This window comes from Atractosteus spatula, chromosome 5, assembly GCF_055471065.1.
Source record: "Atractosteus spatula isolate fAtrSpa1 chromosome 5, fAtrSpa1.hap1, whole genome shotgun sequence".
NCBI lineage: Eukaryota > Metazoa > Chordata > Actinopteri > Semionotiformes > Lepisosteidae > Atractosteus > Atractosteus spatula.
Genome location: NC_142710.1, coordinates 16981147 through 17002210, shown reverse-complemented (window position 1 = coordinate 17002210; position 21064 = coordinate 16981147). Strand labels below are relative to the sequence as shown.

Sequence of the window (21064 nt, the reverse complement as noted above, 5' to 3'; positions counted from 1 at the left end):
TAGGAGGCCATGATTGGTAAGGGCCAATGGGAAATTTGGCCAGGACGCCGGGGTTACACCCCTACTCTTTTCAAGAAACGCCCTGGGATTTTTAATGACCACAGAGAGTCAGGACTTCGGTTTTACGTCTCATCCGAAGGACTGCGCTTGTTTACAGTAAAGTGTCCCCATCACTATACTGGGGCATTAGGACCCACATGGACCGCAGGGTGAGCACCCCCTGCTGGCCCCACTAACACCTCTTCCAGCAGCAGCCTTAGTTTTTCCCAGGAGGTCTCCCATCCAGGTACTTACCAGGCTCACACCTGCTTAGCTTCAGTGGGTTGCCAGTTGTGAGTTGCAGGGTGATATGACTGCTGGCCAGTTAGGAAATGGATGGATAGATGGATGGTTTAGTTCATGATCTGATGATTCAGGATTCCCCTGTAGGTTAGAGAGCCTCTTGTGTGTGGCACAACATCTGTGGAGCTCACTGATCACACCCACCAGACTCTGTGACTGTAGACATTTTCAAAACGTAGAAATCTTTCTTTTCCTCAAAACTTTTCATGTGTGCATTATTTTTGCTTTTTTGTGTTATCAATTTACTTGTGCTCTTTTCGTCTGTTTCTGCTTCTGTGTGTCTTCCCTGCACTGTTGTCTTGGAGTTTTTGATTTGGTCTTGCTCCATTCCATCCCTCATAGGACAAAATTAATAGATTCTTCTTCCTCCTCCTCTGTCATCTCAGCTTGATCTTTTGGCCACTCTGCTGTCTCAGCTAACCGGGAAGATTTCTGGGACATGTGTTTCCCCCCTGGCTCTGCCAGCACACAAGTGATGATATAGCGACCAAGTCTCTCTGTGCTCCTCAAGGTGATGCACACTGTTTATCCAACATGATGTATTTTTTATAGACTGGATTTCAGAAATCTATGTGCACAGAGCCCTGGGTCAAATCAAAATGAAGACTACTGGTAAATATTATAGAATATAGCTATGGCAGTGTTACAGGCATAGCTGTGCTACAAAAATGTTTATTTTGAGTATGAGATTGTGTGTGGTTAATTTAAAACAAATGGCCCATTTTATTTAAATTTTAGCTTGGGGAAAAAGCACTTTGGGAATATATAAATAAATTAAATAAACCGAGCAAGTGCCGAGCTATATCTATTCATTTTGAACAAACCCCTTATTAATGTTACATTAATTTAGTGCAAAAGAAAATAGCATTACATTTTCCGTTGCCCATTTTATCTTCCTATTTCCTTTAAATGTGCCATGAATGGTTAAAGCCATTTCCCTTTTAAGGAGCAGAGCCAAATCCTAATAGGATTTTTTTTTAACATTTCTAATAAGCTTCTGTGTAAGTGTAGAGCAGATGAGTTAAAATCTAGACAATATACATCAGCAGATTTGTAGTCACAACATGAATTTCATGTTAGGGAATTTCCAGATTGCAGTAACAGTTACTCAGATTCTGATTTAAAATATTCTTTCTCAATTACAACTGCAATAGTTCAAACTGTAATAAAGTTTTATATTGTGCTATTTTTGTCAAATATGAAGTTCAGTTAATGAATTATGTTTGAATCATGGAAACGCTCTTGACCTTAGAAAAAGTAGTTCACAGAACAAATGTTGACTTTATTTGGCACCTATTTTCAAATAGTCATATCAACCCAGTATTAATAAAGGGTTAATAAACACATGATCAGGATTTGATTCAGACAGGTTCTTGAAGGGAATGTAAATCGTTAAGAATCGCAAGTAAGTTGAGAACACATACCTGTGAGGATGTGTTGAGTGTGTGATATACTCATGACTTGCTATTGAAATATGTCATACTTTCAGGCTTCTAAAGCATTGCCAAGACGACAGGGCAAATTTGTTAAGTCCAGATGTCTCTCAGGAACATACTATGAATTGATTTTTCTCAGTCTTGTTTTAATGCAATGCATTTAACAAAAGCACCAAGCAATACGCCTCCACCCCTTTTCAGAGTGATGATTGTTGCATAATCTTTTACTAATCAGTTTGACATTTAAAACGGGCTTGATCCAAATTTAGAATTTAGGCACATATCCTCAAAGGTGTTACAACTGGATTATCATATTGTGCACAAATATGCATCCATATAAATGAAAATGCTCTAAATAATAAGTCATAATTACATTTTCGTTTGTGTTCTAAATGATCTCAGCATCATACACTATAACAGGACCATTAGGCCACAATGTACAGTATGAAGAAGAGGTGCTCCAAAGACCCCATTCTCAGTACAGTGAATGCAGAAATAACAGATGGAGGTTCCCTACAGAAGGTCCCAGAGCACATTTGATCCAGTAAGATCCTGTCTTTTGTGAAAGGCAAAACCCAGGCTTGCAAAAGCATGGCTGTGTGGCAATCTCAAAGTCAGCATTTGTCCTCAAAGTGATGAGGTGAGAGGTAAAAATAAAGAGCACTGCTGGCAGGTACACAGAAGCAAACGTTTGACACAAGCTTTTGTTTTTAAAACATCCAGTGAAAACTAAATCCCACTGTATCTTCCAATTTTTGCATCTACTCTCCTGAAGCTAAGGTCCCCTTTCTCATTTCTTTGCACAAGGCCTTTCAGAGAGAGATGCCCTATAAAAGTATGTATTTCAACAGTCAGAAAATTTAAGCATTTTAGTGTGACCCAAGGCCATGTTTTGTTATTAAGGAGAGATGCATTTTAGGGCACTAAATTTAGAATAAAATGAAAGGATTACAAAAAACAACTTATAAAGTAATGAGCATAATTACTCTTTTCAGCATGCACATTGAGAGAGGGGAAATAAAAGACATTTGTGAGGAATAAGACTGTGTGGGAAGATTTCAAGTGAGAGCACCAGAGAATACATTCTATATAATTACACATGGAGAGATCACTCATTATTTGATTTTAGTAGCTATTTTTACCAATTATTTTTGAGCTTTGTGAATATATTTTAGAACATGCCTTGCTGAACGGTACATTCAACTGTGTCATTTATTTCTCCGAACTGTAGTCCTGTTCCTTTTATTGCGCAATGAAACAATGAAGTTCAAATCACTGTGCTTCCGTTATGTTCACCTTTGTCTGTGTGCTCACAACAAGCAAGCCTGAGCCTGCCCTGGTGCAGAATCCTAGTAATGGGGTTTTCATCCCAGAGCTAATAGCTCCTACTACACACCCTCGGGTAAGCCAACTGGAGCAAATTACCAGTTATTGTCTTTGCTCCTCAGTCATTGTGCCGACGATTACTGGTGTTATTTTTTCCAATTATGATATTTTTGGTGAATGCACACATGCATTTTGTTTTAGTTACGTTTATTGAATACGCATTTGTGTTTGTGTTTCTGTAGTGCATCTTTATCCTTTTCCACTTTCTCTTACTGAACAGTTACTGAGCAGGAGCTGCATGTCTGCATATCACAAGATTAACCAGTGGAAGCTGGTATTAGCATTAGAAGTACAAAGTTTAGGTTTGGCAGAACCTATTTGGCAAATATGTCTCTTTTCTGTCAAGGTTGTGTCTTTACAGTCAGCACAGCTCTGCAACACTTGAGAACAACATCTGGAGCGCCTCAGTACAATAATCTTATCTTTGCATTCTCTGTTTATTTACTCTTCTGCAGTACGTGAATCTTTTATGTGCTGGCAAACAGACATCTGTCAACTAAACCTATGTAAGATTGGAAAAGATTGAGTGAGGTTCATTTGTCTCCATGCCCACACAGTTTTAATTATATGTAAAAAAATAATTTAAAAAACTCCATCCCTTCCTTTTCCTTTAAATTAGTTAGATTTTATTTAACCACGTGATTGTCTTGCGTAGTATAAACACCTAATACAGTTTATTCTCAGGCACAGCAAAACCTGGATTGGCAAATTGACAGTTCTGGTTGATTTTAGAGAGAAACATTCTGTACGCTTATGTTGATTCTCAGCCTCCAGAACATAAAGTGAGAAATGGGTACTTCTCTGTCACCTTGTTAAAGTTTTGGTTGTCTACTGGACTACTTCAGTTGTTCTTTTATTTTGCAGGCAAGAGCTATAATCAATGAGGATTTAAAAGGGGCTTAACCAAGTACTTCCAAAGGAATTCCGAAACACCCACAGGTAAGATACTTGATTTCCTTTCCTTTGCTGATACAAAAGCCATCACCATCAGTGAAGCCATCCTTCAGTTTAGTTTTAGCCCCCATATTGTTTTATGCTCAGAAACACAGTATGAAAGGACAGAACTGTCAATCTTCCAATCCATGTACTTGCGTGAGTTTGCATGTGCAAAGGTAACATGTTCACGTAAAAGATGCGTGGGTTGGCAGGTTTCATATTGGTGCCACAGTGATGCTACTTCCAAGTGAAAAAGAAAGGAATTTGCTTTGAGAACACAGTGTTCCTGCCAGCAACAAGGTGAAGTCACTAGTGCATTCAGTGGTCACCAGCAGCTTTTCTGACAGGCTGTGACTGGACCTGGACCTGGAGGGGAATGTGTTCTGACCCAGTGACAACACCTCCAGATTCAGACAAGTTGGCTGAGGGGATCATTTCCACCCACCATGCCTGCTCATGTCGTTGGGCGTTTTAGAAAACCCCAAAGCCGATTACAGTTGGCCGGCATGTATTTGAAGTAATGATGGATTTGGAGTAGGTGGTTTCTGAGGCAAAAGAATTATCATGATTCCCATCACATAGAAGCTCCAGTGCAGTTTGTGCATCAACATGAAGGACATCATCTGCAATAATAGCAAAGCCTAGTGATGTCTGTGCTAGTGAGCGGCTGTAGAGCATGGTGTTTATCATGTTTCTCATATAAACGTTTGGTGGGGGTCTTCCTTCTTTGGTGATGGTAGCATATTGGTCTGGGAAAACAGTATTACCTGCACCCAAAGTCATCTTGCTGTTGTCAGTGGAGGACAAAGGTTTAAGCAGGAAGCAGAGATGAATTTAAGATAACAACTGGAGGGAGACATTTCAGGCAACACGATAAACCCTAAGGCAAGATAAGTTTTTCTTTTTGTTTGCCCTGTAAATGTCTCCGTACTGTAGTATATGAACTTTTCTAAAAACATTTTTATTAGCACCTCCAGAGTAGAGCAGAACTGAGATTGCCAAGAGTGCACTACAGTGATTTGTCCGCTCGAGCTTGTGGAATCGCGCAAAACACTAAAAAAAGAGAAGAAGCAGACTTTTGCTGCAAAATACGTGAATGTTTCTAGGGCAATCATTGTATTTTTCAAAATCAAGGCAGTGATACTTTTGTTGCTGTTATTGCTGACATTCTGGTCAGTGCGTATTGGGTAAATAGCACTGCGTACAGCAAATAAACCATCTAAGACTGAGTGCTAGAATTGTTCTGCAGTAAAGGAAGCAACAAATCTCAGAGTTCAGTGGAGGTCAACAGTAACAGTCACATGGAGACATGAAGGTCCTGTTTTCCTGTGTATGGCAGCAGAAATAAAGTGGATAAGCTCCTTCCTGTTCTTATCAGGCAAGAGGAGAAAATCACTATGCATTTTACCTGATACTCCACCCCCATTGTTAATAATGTCAGAATGCTGAGGGGCTTTTTTCAGGGTTTTTAAACTATTTTTTGTTTTTTGGTTCAAAGCAGTTTTAAGTGACTGTTTTAAATAATATGGTAATACTGATTAATGTTTACAGTATGATTACAGTATGCTTTTGTGAGTTCCTTGCATGATGGTAATATACACAATATGCTTTTTGTTTTGGAAACTACTGGTTTGATAATCTTGTAGTTGTAATCAGAACTGATGACTTAAACTTCATTGAAGATCAGTAGTGTACCACTGGTGGAATGGTCACTGATTTGTTGTTGCCAACAAAAAAAAAACAAATAATCTTGCTTTCTCTGGTGGTTTTCTTGTGCTTACAGTAGCTAATGAAGTGTTTAATCTGCTTCCGACTTAGTCTTAAAACATCCACTTTTTGCAACCAACTTCTTGTTTGTCTTAAGCAGAAATGACAAGGCAGCTCCTTGCATGTAGTGGTTATTTAAATTTATTTTTATTTTTTTGTCTATATCTCATGTATGTTCAATTGCATGAAAGGTTGTAATACATTCCAAGCATAGGGGGTTGTAGAACCACTTGAGTGCTGACAATGTTACAGAACACTAAATTGGCCTGAAAGAACCTATTATGTTTGTTACACAAGACTTGACCTACCTTTTTTTGCAGCCAAACGCTTGGCCCCAATTTGCATTCCTGCTAGCACGCAGCTTTCTTATGTGAGCAGGGTGATTGCAACTTTCCGTTTTGCACTTTCACCGTATGTCAAAGGTTGTTGAGAAAAGTCTCCCTCTAAAAACTGAGGAAAGTCCAAGATCGCCTTATGACACGAGAAGAAATATTTTTAGGCATTCATTGATTTAGTTTTAGTATTGAAGAACTGCATTCTGAAAGTCCGTAAGTCTTTGTTTTGTTGGCAGACAACTTGAAACTGTTTGTCCTTCAAAACAAGCGCAGTCAGATAAGGTTAAAAAATACAGCCCCGTTTCTGTACAGCGCATGCCGCTGTGCCTACAGTTCTGTAATGTATGATTTCTTTATCAACAGCACAGAGGCACACAGTCTTAGCAGTATCTGCAAAACGTTAAGGAGGGCAGGAAGAGGAAGCAATCATGTAAAAGTAACATTGCTGTAAAGGTTTTCTTTCTACCTCACACTAACTGCATAGATTAATTACCTTCCTAAGGATGAAATCAGCCAGAGCGGAGGTGCGGGCTGAAATGTCACATCGCACACATCTGAGTTTTCAAGAACTTTCCTTATCACAGTTCTTGTGCAAACGTGAAAACAATTCAGGCTGTGTCTCTCCAGTCACATGGTGGGGAACTGCTGTAGAGCTGGAATGCCCTGGTATTTCCTGAGGGTTCATAAACACAGGGGAAGGGGAGGGGGGGGGGGGGTTCATTTCAGCACTACAACACTGCCGCAATGGCCCCACTGAGAGAACAGCTTGTTTCTTTTTTTAATTACTAATTGCACCAGCTCAGAAGGTAAATGTTGAAGAAGTGCAGAGTTTTGCAGCTGGGATCTATATATTAACCTTAAGGATTTTTATTTCTTCTGTGCTGAAGCTGAAGGTTCATCTTATTGTCAGGGGAGGCTTTTTTTTTAATGAAATAACACATTTGATGTCCTAAAAAATATGAGGTAGCTTTTCAAAGGCATGTGCAGTGCCTTGTTTTGCAAGGACGCTATTTAGCAGAAATGTCTGTGCGTTTGAAGCCCATTGGATGATGTAAGGGTTAGGGACTTAAAATGGCTAGAGATTAGAAACCAATTAGCCTGATAATTGGTCTGGCCCATGGCTTTTGGAAGACCAGGGACTAAAGCTTTATTTAATGAAATTAGTTTCAGTGTTTCCATGCTGGTTTACCTAATTGGTTTGGAGTGTTACATTCAAGTGTTTAATGAGCACTTTCAAATGAAATCGCTGACGTAGAGAAGAATACAAGTGTGCAGTACTTCTGATTTTCTATGTTTTAAGTATGAACTGTTTAGTGTCCCTGTTAGGCTGCTGGGCTGTGAAGTATCGTAATTGTAGACAGTTTTCAGATTCTCATGTAGAGGTTGTCCTTTTATATTGACCGTTGCTGAGGCTGTAATACAGCTTGAATGCTTCTTTATGATGTTCTAAACACTTCCTGAGAACCACTGAAAACTGTTCATTCTTGCTCAGGAGGTAAATATTTCTTCGATATGGCAGTTTTATTGCAGACTTAGTTGAAGCATTGAGCTAATAGTGCAGTACAATTCTAAGGTGAGCTACTAAGGTTATGTGAAGGCTGCGCCAGGATACTGGGCAGCTGAAAGAGAGTAGTTTTCCTTTATATTGTAATTCCTGTTTTTCCCTTCCAGTTAAATGGCTTTGTGGTTCATACAAGATCACAGTTTTTTGAGTTGATTTACATGTAATTTCTCGTTTTCTACAATTGTTTTCCTTGGTGTACTTCTTTGTCTCGACAATTTCTTTTGAAGCTGGTTAAAGAAAAGGGGTATTGTATATGTCCAATACTAATTGGGCCCAATCCTAAGAGTCTGCAGTACTGTACAGTACATGCGTGACCTTTCACGAGAGTACTGAACTGCTTTATTTTTGAGGTTCATTATTTAAAAAGACATGAGAAACAATTTGCTGACTGACACAGGAGCATAAAAATGACCTTCCAGTGTTCGTATCTGTGGAGATAATTGGAGCCAGCACACCTTTGCAGTTGTCTTGGCTGTGTGAGCAGGTTATTGGGTCACATGGACAGTTAGCCTTGCTTGAGTCCTGTTGCACTGGAGGAAGGAAGCAATTCATTTGGGTTTCCTCATTAACACTTGACCCCCATGTTAGTATTTCCTAGGAATTTACTGCCTTTGTGACATTTTAAAATAAAAACTTTTTATTAATTCATGAATTATTTCATGATTTTTTTTCTCAGCTTACCATAATAATAAGGACACTTGTAGAGAAAAAAATCTGTACTTCTTAAATTACCTGAAATTAGATAGCATTCAGCTGGTAATCTAGTGTTCATTAACCTGCTATATTTATATTAATTGCATGTTAGGAGTATAAATGTCAACTACACTGGTAGCATTTGTCAGTGCGGTATGAATGAAACCCCTATAAACATGATTTGTGCTCTCAGTGTATATTCTCTGTCGTGTGATATCCTTTTAAACCTGCCTCTAGCTGATTCTGTTTCTCAGTTAAAATGCTTCTAATTCCGAAATTATGCCTGAGCTGCTTTTCACTGAAAATCAGAGGTCTGGAGCCTTTTGGCTCATCAGTCTCTCAAGCAGGGCTTACAGGTGATGCTGCTCATTAATCCCACAGTCTGTTTAATACACATATCAGTCCTGCAGTTCACTAACTGATACTTGTGTGTACGGTTGCAAATTTATATTCACAGTGAATGAAACACGCCAACAAACTTCTTTGCAACAGAAGCGAGAGATGTGTAGTGTACAATAATCACAATTATGATTTTTAAAATGATGTTGGTTAATAAGGAACAAGCAGCTCTCTAGTGATGGATGGAATGCTAAAATCCACTGTGCGCTAGGGTAATGGTTAAGGTTTGCTACATTGGGATTTAGTGTAGTGACAATGGCTGCTAATTGCTATTATAAAGGAGGTATGCCGTTGTAAAATAAACATGGGCAATGTGGAACGGTGCCTAGAAGGTTAAAAGGGAATAATGCACAGTTGAAATTAAACTCATGTAGGGAATGGTACCCATGATGGCACACAGTTGACCTGAATACAGGCCTGCAGTGAGATTTGTGGAATTTCACTGCTATTGAGAATATAACTTTGGCTTGACAGTTTTTAAGGAATGTCCTGAAACAGAGCATTTCCCCTTCCCAAACAGCTCCTGTGTGGCACTGTAGCAGTTGGAAGTGGTTTATATTCACTGGCTTTGCTGACAATCAGCCATGAGTAAATGAGCTAATTGAGTGGGCTGTCACTGCTGTACCTGGTGAGGCAGACCATGTCCCCAGCTGTAGACTGTGACAAAGAATGAAAGAATTTCACCCGCACATTCAGTCAAATGCTGTGTATATATGTTGAATTGCAAAGTGTTTTTTTGTCAAATATAAACCTTTCTTGCATGCACCTTCAGAATTATTTTGTTGTTCAGTCATTCAGTTCCTAATCAAAAGTCACTCCATCAAAAACAAAGCTGTTGCTCTTCAGCCAAGCCATAACTTTTTTTGTGGAATGTATAAATACTGTTAGTAATAATCCCTAGTGCTGTGTTTACAGTGTTTTGGTACAGCCATATGTTTGTTGCATGCAATATTGCAAAGAGTGCTTTTATAAGATTCCACAAAAACATGTTTAAAAAGACAGGAAGGAGTGAAAATGATACAACAAGGAGCTTTTTTTAAAAATATTAAACTGAAGAAGCAAAAACAAAAAAACAGAAGGATTAACAGGTCGGTAACTGATTATGAAGATAACAATTGTGCGACACCATGTTTAAATAATGAAGTCATTCTTCAGCTGTCCCTGGGTTGCACAGGCAGCGACTGTAGTGTGGTGTTCCTGCCTGCGGCACTACAGCTCTGTAAATAGCCTCCTCTGTTGGAAGAGCAGGAATGCAGAGGCTAGGTGCTGTCCTGGCTTCTCCAGAACCCAAGCTGTTCACATGTCCTCCAAGTGGGGAAACTCTGGAAGCCTCTGGCTCGATGGTTTCTTGAATTCAAGCAAGTCAAGCGGTGCCTACAGAGCTGATTGCACCAATAACATTTTTTTTAATTGTCCTGCGTTCACATAAAGATTAGATGCATTTCAGCTATACCTCGCTGTATGACCCATATATGTGCACACTGAAATGACTTTCCCCTATTTTGATTTTTTACATATGGAAAGGTGAAAAGTGAATTGTATTGATGATGATCATGAAACTAAATCTGTATTACCAGGCAGTGTGTGCCATGTGTGATACAGTATATACTGTACCTGTCTGATTGAAGTATAATCCTCACAGACTATCCATGAAGTATGTCTAATGCAGTTATATTGTCTTTACAAATTCATGCATGACATATGCGCACATATATTGGTAAAAGGAAATTAGCTTAAAAAACAGTCTAAGACAGGTTTAAACATTAAGCTTTTAAAACTGACTTTGCTAACGTGCCAGTGTGTGTGTGTGAAGAAAGTAGGTCATTGATTTGGAACATGTACAGTGATTGTGCGCTGGCCTAGAACAGAGCTATAATCGGAGTTCTTCCATATCAAAACAGCTTTTTTTCCCCTTTTTTTAAGTGGCTGTCATTTCAAGGTCAGGACAACAAGTTGTCTCATCTCACTTTCTGGTGCCATGCTGGTTTTGTGGCTGTTAAAAAGCCACTACTAGAAAAATGTAACCATAAATTTATCTTTAGTTTTTGTTTGCACACATAATACAAAAATGTTAGAAAGATGTTTTTACTCTAAATGTAACAAACTAAGTGTCTTGAGTTTTTTCCTGTTTAAAACATTCAATTTAAGAACTGTAGAAAGTGACTACTGAGACGCACCCTGGCCATAAGCCTGACCATTGACCCTTTACCACTGTCCTCATCCAAGAATTAGCAGAAGATCTGTCCCCTGGGAGATGGTGGTGGTGGAAGGGATATTGTGTAATGCAAGGTCGCTTGCACAGGGAGTAATTCTGCTTGAGTGAAAATGATCAAGGGTCAGATGATAGGATAAGCAATGTGAATGTATTTCTCAGGCTTATCAGGCGGTAATTCCCTGATCAAGCTTCCTTCTATCACTGCCCTGTACCTTTAACCTTGCTTGGGCAGAGAAATGCTCATTTTGTGTGGAAGGCCTTTCTTTTCTGAGAGGTGGGCAGGAAGCATTAATAGATATCTGGATTCCTTGGAAACTGATAAAATGTGTGTTGATTCATGCAGTGCATCAAGTATGTTGAGGTGCGTATGTAGTATCAGTTCTCAGGGTTTAACCTTAAGCCAGACATTGATGACGTTATGATACAGATATTATGGTTGCTTTTTGCATGATTTTTGCTTCAGTTATTATTCAGTTTATGTGCTTTCACATCATTCTTTCACCTCCGACATCATGCAGATGAGCCATCAGTAGTGGTGTTACTCATATAAATATTGGACTGCTTTACTATTCTACGTAATAACTCCATACCTATGGCGGTAAAGGAAACTTAAATTTTGAGTGGAGAATGAATATCTTTTTATAGGTGAAAATGCCCCTCAAAACTGGCACTCTTCCAGGAATCAGAGGTGAAGAGCACTGTTGTCTCTTAGTAGTTGTTAATGTCTTTCTGCTAATAGGTGAAATGTGCTGCCCCATCAATTAAAAAGACTCCTTGAAGACTGTTTCGTGTGACATCCTGTTTGACCCAGTGTCGTAGAAATGCACAGCTTTGAGCCAGGCAAGACATGATCTCACTCACTGCTGCCAAAGGGACTTGAGCAGACACATGCACACTCAACAGATGTAAATCAGAACTGCCTCTGTGGCTTGTCTTCATTGCAACATCTGAGCTGTTCTTAACAGAACCAAACAAAACATTTAATGATCAGTCTGCAGCTTCTTTCATGTCTGACATCCTTCTGTTACATAAAGATAAGCACAGAAGCCCTCCCGAACTTCCGCACAGATTATTGAAGCCATAAAAAATTAAAGCATGTGAACAGTCTGAAATAGTTTTGTGCAGTTTTTTTTAAGGTTTTTGCGATGTACTTTAGTAAACAAGAGTGGAGAGCTGGATCAGCTAAGAAAAAGCTAAAGAAATCTAAATATTAGGATTTCAGCTTTCCCAAACAGACTGTTTCAGTATAGTGCAGTTCAGAAAGATCAGGAAGAAATGTTTTTAAAATAAGATAAGAACCTCTGTCTGTCAGAGCGGGTTGTGTCAGTCTTGGGCTGTGATATATGATTGGTATCAGCTGTGCATCTAAATGTTCCAAATCCATGGCCCATCCACACCCCAACGTAATGTTAAAAAAATTATAAAACTTGCCAACAATGTACTGCGATCAAGCTAAAACAAACACTCCCTTATCATGTTTCAAAATCAAATAATTGCCCAAACCAGCCACCAGACCATTTTTTCCATGGCATATTTCCATGGCAATGTTTTAGATCAACAGTTAAAACCTTCATGAAACAATTGAATGCCTGTTTGAAATGTTCAGAAATGTCAGATGGTGAGTTGTTATTGTAAGATCTGCTGCTTTTGTAATAATACAACAGCAGGTACAATCTGTGCTTACATGACCAATTCTTTATAACTCTGTAAGATCATACTACCTATTTCATATACAAAAGCTTATTCATACTGCATTATAGAGTGTTGTTATTTAAATCTAAAGATGTGCATTCCCAAGAAAACATCCTTTTCATTCTGTTGTCATACATTCAGGGTTAGATCCGTGTTAAAACATTAGTCCTGTGTGCACTTTTTAATTCTCACAAAACTCAGTGAGTTGGCGGTTTGGTCTGCCAAGAGCATTTAACCCTTTATTTTCAACAGAGCTGCTCAGTTTTACAGTGGTCTGAGGCTCATCAACATAAACTTTGAACTTTGAGCAACATACTGTCGCTAGAACAAGCTGATGGGGGTAAGTGAAAGTCTGCTTAATCCACATGTAGTGTATATGAGAAGGGAGCTCCTAACTTTCTCCTTTCATTTTTCTTAAGAGTTTTCTGCTGAGAAAGTTTTCTGCTTGGGCATTTATGGATGTGGACTAAGCCTGAAACTTCCTGGCAAATTGTATTGTAATAAACTCTTAAATTAAAAATAAAAGAAAGAGAAGCCATAGGTCATCCTTTCCAATCATGCTTTATTTGTATGAGTTTTCATGACAGGATAGGGAATGAGCTGGAGAAAAATGATTAGGGTTCAGGGCTGGCCAGCCCTGGTCCTGCATAGCCACAGTCCAGCAGGCTTTACAGATCACCACTGGGACATAAACACCTGAAACACTTGGTGTACATGTGTTCATGTAATTCAAGAATGACCTGTAGCTACTGGGTGTTGGTATTCTCAGTTACAGTGGTCTCCATACTACTCAATTGAACAGATCCCTAAGCAGTTAAAACAAAATTTTAGAAGTCTTAGAAATTTATAAGGTAAGGCTGACCAGCCCAAGCTGGACACCCCTGTTATATCTGTTAATTTACTACAATCTCTTTGTAAAATGGAGATTTATGTGAAATATTTATGTGAGGTGTTTATCTATGAGAGATTTAACATGAAACAAATCAGAACATCAATTTTATCTCTTCTGGACATCAAAATTAGACAACAGTGTAGAAGTATTCAAATGTACAGCTTAAATTACATTTTACAAGTTTGCAATGTTCCTATGTCTATGTTATCATTACTGTATTGTAACTTAAAAAGAGCTAAAACCATATAAGAATTACATGTGAGAATGCACAGAAAATCATTCCAGCTGTTATCAGATGTGAAGTCCTGTCAGTGAACGTGGGCTACTCCTACCATCTGCCAGGAATGTGAGTCCACAGCAGTGCTATAGAGCCGTGTGGAGAGTGTGCTGTCTCTTGTGTGTGACTGTGAGTGTGTCCTGGGTGTACACAGCAGTGCTGTAGAGCTGTGTGGAGACTGTGGTGTCTCTTGTGTGAGTGTCAGTCTGTCCTGAGTGTCCACAGCAGTGCTGTAGAGCTTTGTGGAGAGTCTGCTGTCTCTTGTGTGAGTGTGTTCTGAGTGTCCACAGCAGTGCTGTAGAGCCGTGTGGAGAGTGTGCTGTCTCTTGTGTGTGTGAGTGTGTCCTGAGTGTCCACAGCAGTACTATAGAACTGTGTGGAGAGAGTGCTGTCTCTTGTGTGAGTGTGTCCTGAGTGTCCACAGCAGTGCTGTAGAGCTGTGTGGAGATTCTGCTGTCTCTCATGTGAGTGTGAGTGTGTCCTGAGTGTCCACAACAATGCTGTAGAGCTGTGTGGAGAGTGTGCTGTCTTTCATGTGAGTGTCAGTCTGTCCTGAGTGTCCACAGCAGTGCTGTAGAGCAGTGTGGAGAGTCTGCTGTCTCTCGTGTGAGTCTGTCCTGAGTGTCCACAGCAGTGCTGTAGAGCCGTGTGGAGTGTGCTGTCTCTCCGTTGAATCTGGGAAGGAAATCCTGTGGGTTCACAGCAGGGGCATTCGACTGACACAGTCCCCCAGCTTTGTGCCCTTCCCCCCAGCTGTAACCAAGCACACAGCCATTCCTTCCTGAGTCTTTGAAACCCGGTCCTCCTTATTTTGTTTTTGTTTGTTTATACCAAAACTGCAGAAAACTATTTTTTAACCAACCCTCCTGTTTTCACAGAGGCAAGATATTTATACCGTAATTGTACTGATGAGGATTTCTTTGGCAGAATTTAATAAATGAAATAATTTAAACTTTCATCCAGCTCCTGTTGGTGATTGGTTTTAAAGAAATAACTTTTAAATAGGAGTATTCAAATAAAATCATACGCTTTTTGAGGAAATCTTCCTTCTTGTTAAAATTTCTTTTTGTTTGTTTAGCTACTTTAGAGTGTAAACTTTGGAGTTCAATTCTTTTCCTTTGTGCATATTGCAGTTTTACTTAGGTGCACCCTGATCTGTCACTGATATGAATACAATATAATACACATTTTTATTGAAGAAAAATAATTGACCTTCAAATTGTGCATGTAATGTTAATACCTAAGGTGTCCCTAGAGAATGTTAGACATAAAGGAGATGTAGTCAGAGTTAATGTTTTTAATCGAGGAATCATGCTTACCTGATAAAGAACATTAACCTTCCAATTGTTTGCACCTTACATTGTTTAGGGAATTTGGCAAATTGCGTTTATTACCTTCATCTAATTAGTGGTTATTTTTTGGCAAGATTAAATTCTGCGAAGAGCACATTGTGTTGTAAATAAGCCATTGAAACTTCAACTTTGTGATGGAAATTGAAGCGATTAGCACAAAAAGCTTTTCATGGAAACAATGAAACTGATGGTAGTTAAATACAGTACCTAAATGTCCATTACCTGCTGCCGTGGCCCCGCACAGTTTGAGTACAGTCCTGACAGCAGATCTGTGAAAAATCCTGACTCTGCTGGCCAGTTCTGCATGCTGCTGCTCTGCATGTTTAAGCAACCATGGATCTGTTAATCAAATCATTGGATTGTTTACGCTTTCTGAATTGCAGTGTCTAGAAGGCGCCTAAGCTCCCTTCATTCACCCGGTCTCTTTTTCCCCTTAACATGCATTTCACGGTTTTGATTAAACTACTAGAATGTTTGGGGGGGGTATGCTTTTTAACACATAACATGCTGTAGAGCCAGTGTTTTAATTTGTTTTCTTTTCAAATAGAAAATAGTTTGTTCTGTAATCAATTGCTTGATGGAGAGCCAATAATTCTGGATTGTAAGATGAAAGCTTTTTTTTTTTAAATGCCGAATTGTGAGCATTGTCTGCAGGGAAGGGTGATTACAGGCACCAGGATCCTGAGGGGGGGAGAGCTGACTCTTCTGTGAAGGGAGACAGGTCTGTTCTTGCAGTTGTAGTTTGACCCTGGTTCCGCTGGGTGTGTTCTGCACTGTAATATCACAGTTTCACTCTGTTGTTTTGCAGCCACTGAATGGAACCAGCCTAGCCCTGTGACGTCTGGAGTCTTTTGTGGCTGGCGTTTTGTCAGGTCAGCCCAGTGGAAAATAATTTTGTGCGATGCACAGGAGACTTTTGTAATAGAACGTTACGCACGTTATAAATGATAAAAATAATTCCTTACATTTCTATAGTGATTTTCATTCCAAAGGATCCCAAGGTGCTATACATGTGTGTGATCTGCTTCATTCCCAACAGACGTGCAGCCCCACTTGGGTAACGCACAGCAGCCGTTAAGAGCCGGCTTTCCCACTAAACAGCAGATCAGGTAGAAAAGTGAGAAACGACTTCAGCAAATAAATTAAAGGAGAGCTCAAGAAGACCCAGTAGTACAAGGCCAGAGTGGAATTTATCCTGGACACCAGGTTTTGCAGGACCCTGGCTAAACATCTCATCTGAAGTGTAGTACTGTACCTCCTACAGCAAAGTGTCCTCTTTCACCATAAGGGGGCATTGAGATGTAGATTTGGGTCCGGGCAGATGAGAGCCACCTACTGGTCCATTGGCACCACTTGTAGCAGCAGCCTTAAGATTCTGTTGTTTACAAAGGAAAGTGGTCAGGACAAATGTCATGCCTTTTGCTTCCATTTTATTGTATTTTTTCATTTTTTAAACATTCCTATTCTATCGAGTGAATCTCAGTATTTCCTGCTAGAAGATTTATATTCGACATGCACCGGGATGTGTACTCCATGCAGAGAGCCTGTGGAGGCTTACATCACTGGTGGCCAGCTGTGGCCAGCTGTGGGCTGCACTCTGCCAAAGCAACAACACGGGGAAGCCCGCTGACCTGATTGCTCAACTGGCTAAGCAGCTGGGAAGGAAGCAGTGGGCTGGGTGCATCTTCTTAATGGACAGGCTTCACGTTTGTGATCATTTGCGGGGAACTGTGGGCCATGGCAGCTTGATCATGTATAAATATAATGTTTTCTTTTATAATATTCAAAACATTAAAAAAAAACAAATGATACAGAGCAGAGTTGTGGCTGAATTCTCTCCAGGAAATAACCCTGAAGCTTTTGAAAATTATTTTTAATAATATTAATGTAATAGATCCACAAATATTGGTGGAAGAGGTCTTTTAAATGTACTGTAAGGTGTAAGTTGGGTTTCATTTCACAGTAGATATGTAATCTTATTCTGATTATCATGCCAGCCTTTAAAATAAGTGCTTACGTTGGCTCTAACAAAAATCTGTTCCAAGAGGAAGCCAGCTCCTCCTGTCTGGTCTATCGTCTGTGTTCTGCCCTGAAGAGTTGGGCAGTTCACTAAATACGAAACAGAAGGGCCAGCAGCATTTGCATGCCTTTTTAACATTTGGCTGGAAGAGCTTTTATTAAAAATCGCCCTATGGGGTAGACCCTGCTGGGTAAGTGGTTGTGGGCAGAAAGGTTTCCAGCCTGGATTTTGCAGACCAGACTGCAGAAGAGTAACTTTGCAATTTTAAATTCAACTTCTTTTTTTTCCTCTCTTGTTTTGTCTTAAAGATTATTTTTTTTACTGTTGAGCTCAGCTGCTCAGTGCCACTGAGGGTCCTCTGTCCTCGTACTCCAGTCTAGGAACACTCAGAGCGGTCTGCTGCAAATGGACTGAGGGCCTCTGAGATTTAGCCCCTCTGACCTCTGAGATACAATGTGGGAGTTTAATTACATGGTGTGGCAAAGCTGAGGCTGGCTCAATTTTATACCACTGATACCGTTTTTATATGAATGTTTTTAACAATGAAAGGAGGCCGATGCTGGGAGAGCTCTCTGGCCACCAACGAGTAGTGCCGACAGATTCAGGCCATGCCGAGCTGACAAAGGGTACCTGTTCAGCAAGGACTCAGCCCGCAGTGGTTTCAGTTGCTCCCGTAATTAACTTATTTACTGAAGTGAGTCTATCCCAGCATGAGGGATGAGGTGTAATAGCTGATACACTGTTTGTTTCTCAGTCTTGTTTTTTAAGCTTTTAATGTGTTGCCACTGCATTGATTAACCTTCCATTTACATGCTATTTTTACTCTCTTGGCACTAGCAGAACCATCTCCTCGCAAAGGCATTAAACGAAACAAGGATAGTATTAAACACTTATCGACAGGCCTGCCTTTTTTTTCTACCATAGTTTGTATCGCTGCTGCTGCTGCAAGGAGCTCACCCTTGATGACATTATTGGGTGAAAATTCCTGCAATGTGAAGTAATGGAGAGGCCTCTCCTCGCCCTTTCTCCGGATTCTTTTAATTATCAGGCTAGTCAGTCTAATGAAGAACGCGCTCATTTTGTGTAATGAGGTCATGTCAGTTTTATGCCTCTCCCGTCCTTCACCGCAAAGAGCAGGCTGTTAACACAATGGGAACAAAACATTCTGCCTTTTGCTGTGCACATTGCTAATTTCCAGAAGCTTGTAAGAATTTTTTTTATAGAGCATTTGGTAAAAATGTTCTGCTTATCTAACGACCAATCTTAACATTAATGCATATGGGAATGTCCAGCTTAATGTCTGGATTGTATTTCAAACAATATTCTTTACACCTGATTATTTACAATATTGGCTTTAATTGGGAATCCATTTTTAAAATGCTTTTGTTTTAAAGATTTTTGGTTCTTCCCAGACGGTGTATTTTAGCTTTCCTTCCAGTCCTTGTTCTGTGTGAGAAGACAGGGAAGGAATCAAGAAGTCTCACAGATGCTGTAATGTAAGAACTGCTTCCCTTCTGCAGCCTCTCAGTTTAATCTGGCTAGTTTTGCCTTTTTTCCACAAGACAGATTACTTCTGCTAACCTCCTTTCAACAGCACTGTTCAAGGGCCTGCCTTTATGCCTGGCGAGCTGAAGAATTCCTCAAGACATTGTACAGGCCCTTAGATCATTACAAGCCTCCTTCTGAGTGCCTTTGTTCTTTCTGCGGCTCGATTGCTGAGCTGACATCCAGAATCGCACCATTTCAAAATGAACACTAAGCCAGGATGTCTTGTCTCCTAATGTATCGCTTGAACTGAAAACATGTGCTTCTGTCACTGCCTCCTCCCCCTTTAAATCTGTTCATCTTTTAATAAAAGATCAGACAGCTTATTAAAGAGGTGTAAAAGCACAATCCTTAGTTTCCCCTGTAAACTTCAATTGGCCTTCCTTTGGAGCCCATAACATATGTTTGACAAGGCTAGCAGAACGGACTGTTGGGGTATCATGGATAGAGGTTGCTGGTGCTGATGAATTTTTGCAGCAGTCGCACATTAAACCAAATTAAAGTGTAAAAGTGGATCAATAAGGTAAAAGCTCTAAATTGAATGTTTTTCTAACCATGACATATGTGCAATAAAATCTGGGTTGATAAAGAGCAGAAGCTTTTATTTGGCACAATTGAAATAGGTTTGCATGGGTGTGTGACTCCCCAGACATGGTTTTTAGACCACATGTCACCTTTTACACTGATGGGAAACAGAGTTTTGGTTTTGGTCCCTGATGCTGCCCAGGCCTGCAGGCCCTGGATATGAACAATATCTGTCGTCCCGCCACAAACCAACTCCCTTTTCACAGAACTGTTTTTTCTAAAGCTGGGGTCACAGTGTCACAGAAAGTGCTCCAAGCGCAGGGCTCTGGGGCACATTCTGTGTGGAGTTTGCATGTTCTCCCTTTGTCTGTGCGCATGTTCTCTAGATTCTGTTTTTTCTCCTATCCTTCCAAGCACCTGCTCAGTGGTTAATTGGCATCCCAGGAAGCTTGGTAGAGGTACTTCTACCTGTGTGGAGCAAGAAGGAAGAGGTGTGAAGGGCTGCAGGCATTTAGTAATAGGAGCTTGTTGGGCTGCTTTTAATTATTTAGCCATTTCTATTTCCTGAGGTCTTGATGACTGTAATGTCCAGAAGTTCTCATTGGTCAGCATGCAGGGACTTTGACTGGTTCCATATGTCTAGACCAGCGCTGAATCCCAAGAGTGTGGATGATTTGTAAAGGGGACATTCAATGAGCTATAGTGTCTATTATTTATACAGGATACAATTTTATAAAATGTTAAGGCTTGAGAGTGCAGAGTAACCCATGAAGAGGTTATGATTGAACAAAACACATGCCCAGTCATAAAGTTGACACTAACTTGAATTGGTATGTTTTGACAAGAACCTCCATACTAGTCACAATATATCTTCAGGCTCCACAGCCGAAATGTTGTGTTTTCTTTCTTCTCTTTTCAGCATGGAATAAACCTATTACTTGTTCCTTTGCAGCCTACGGATGCTGACGCAGCTACCCACCTGAACTACAATATAGCCAATGCAACAAACTTAACAAAAGTAGCCTCTCTAATGTGAATGCAGACACTTGAATTCAGATTCAGCAACTGTTCATTTTCTAGTAAACTTCAACCCCATAAAAAAGGATAAAAAGCTTTTGTGCCTTTTGCGAATGTAAGCCAACCAGCGATGAGATGGGTATAGTTTGCTTTCTGGTGGCGTATATTCAAATGTGATGTATGAGTTAATATCCTATTTCACAAAACAGAAAACCCATTACAGTGTAAAATTGTACATGTGCTTTCAGATTCTTGGAGATGTGCTTCATACTGTATTCAGTATATATCTGAAGCACTGAAGCGCATAAAAGATTAAGAATGCTCAATATTTAAATAATTGACAAAAAAGTCACATGTGAAATCTCAATTTCCTTGGGATTTAACCCAGGAAGACGTACATTGTGAACAGTGTCATTTTTAAAGCAAGTAACTGTGACCCGAATCAGCTGCTGGTTTTCCACAACCTGCACTGTGTTTTGGTCTTTGTACAACCAAATAGTCCAGTCAGAGTAAAGATATAGTTAAACTTTGCTCTTTTCCCATTGAACCACTCAATCAATGTTGAAGAGACTTGATGATTGCATTATAGCCAAAGACAATTTGCAGTTTTTAATAAATGACTGAAAATTGAACATGCCAATAATGTTTGCCGCTTCATAAACAGTCTCCGA

At 39.8% G+C, this 21064-nt stretch overlaps 1 protein-coding gene across 9 annotated transcripts in view; it reads left to right on the top strand.

Moving 5' to 3' along the window:
- Nucleotides 1-21064, top strand: part of zmiz1a (zinc finger, MIZ-type containing 1a) — a 157890-nt gene that overhangs the window by 56953 nt on the left and 79873 nt on the right. For 8 of the 9 annotated variants that reach the window (XM_088915939.1, XM_088915934.1, XM_088915931.1 and 5 more), the window contains exon 3: nucleotides 4029-4103. The exons of the other annotated variant lie outside the window; for it this stretch is intronic. The gene's annotated coding sequence lies outside the window, so the exon portion shown is untranslated. The remainder of the gene's footprint in view (nucleotides 1-4028; nucleotides 4104-21064) is intronic. 9 annotated transcript variants of the gene reach the window in all.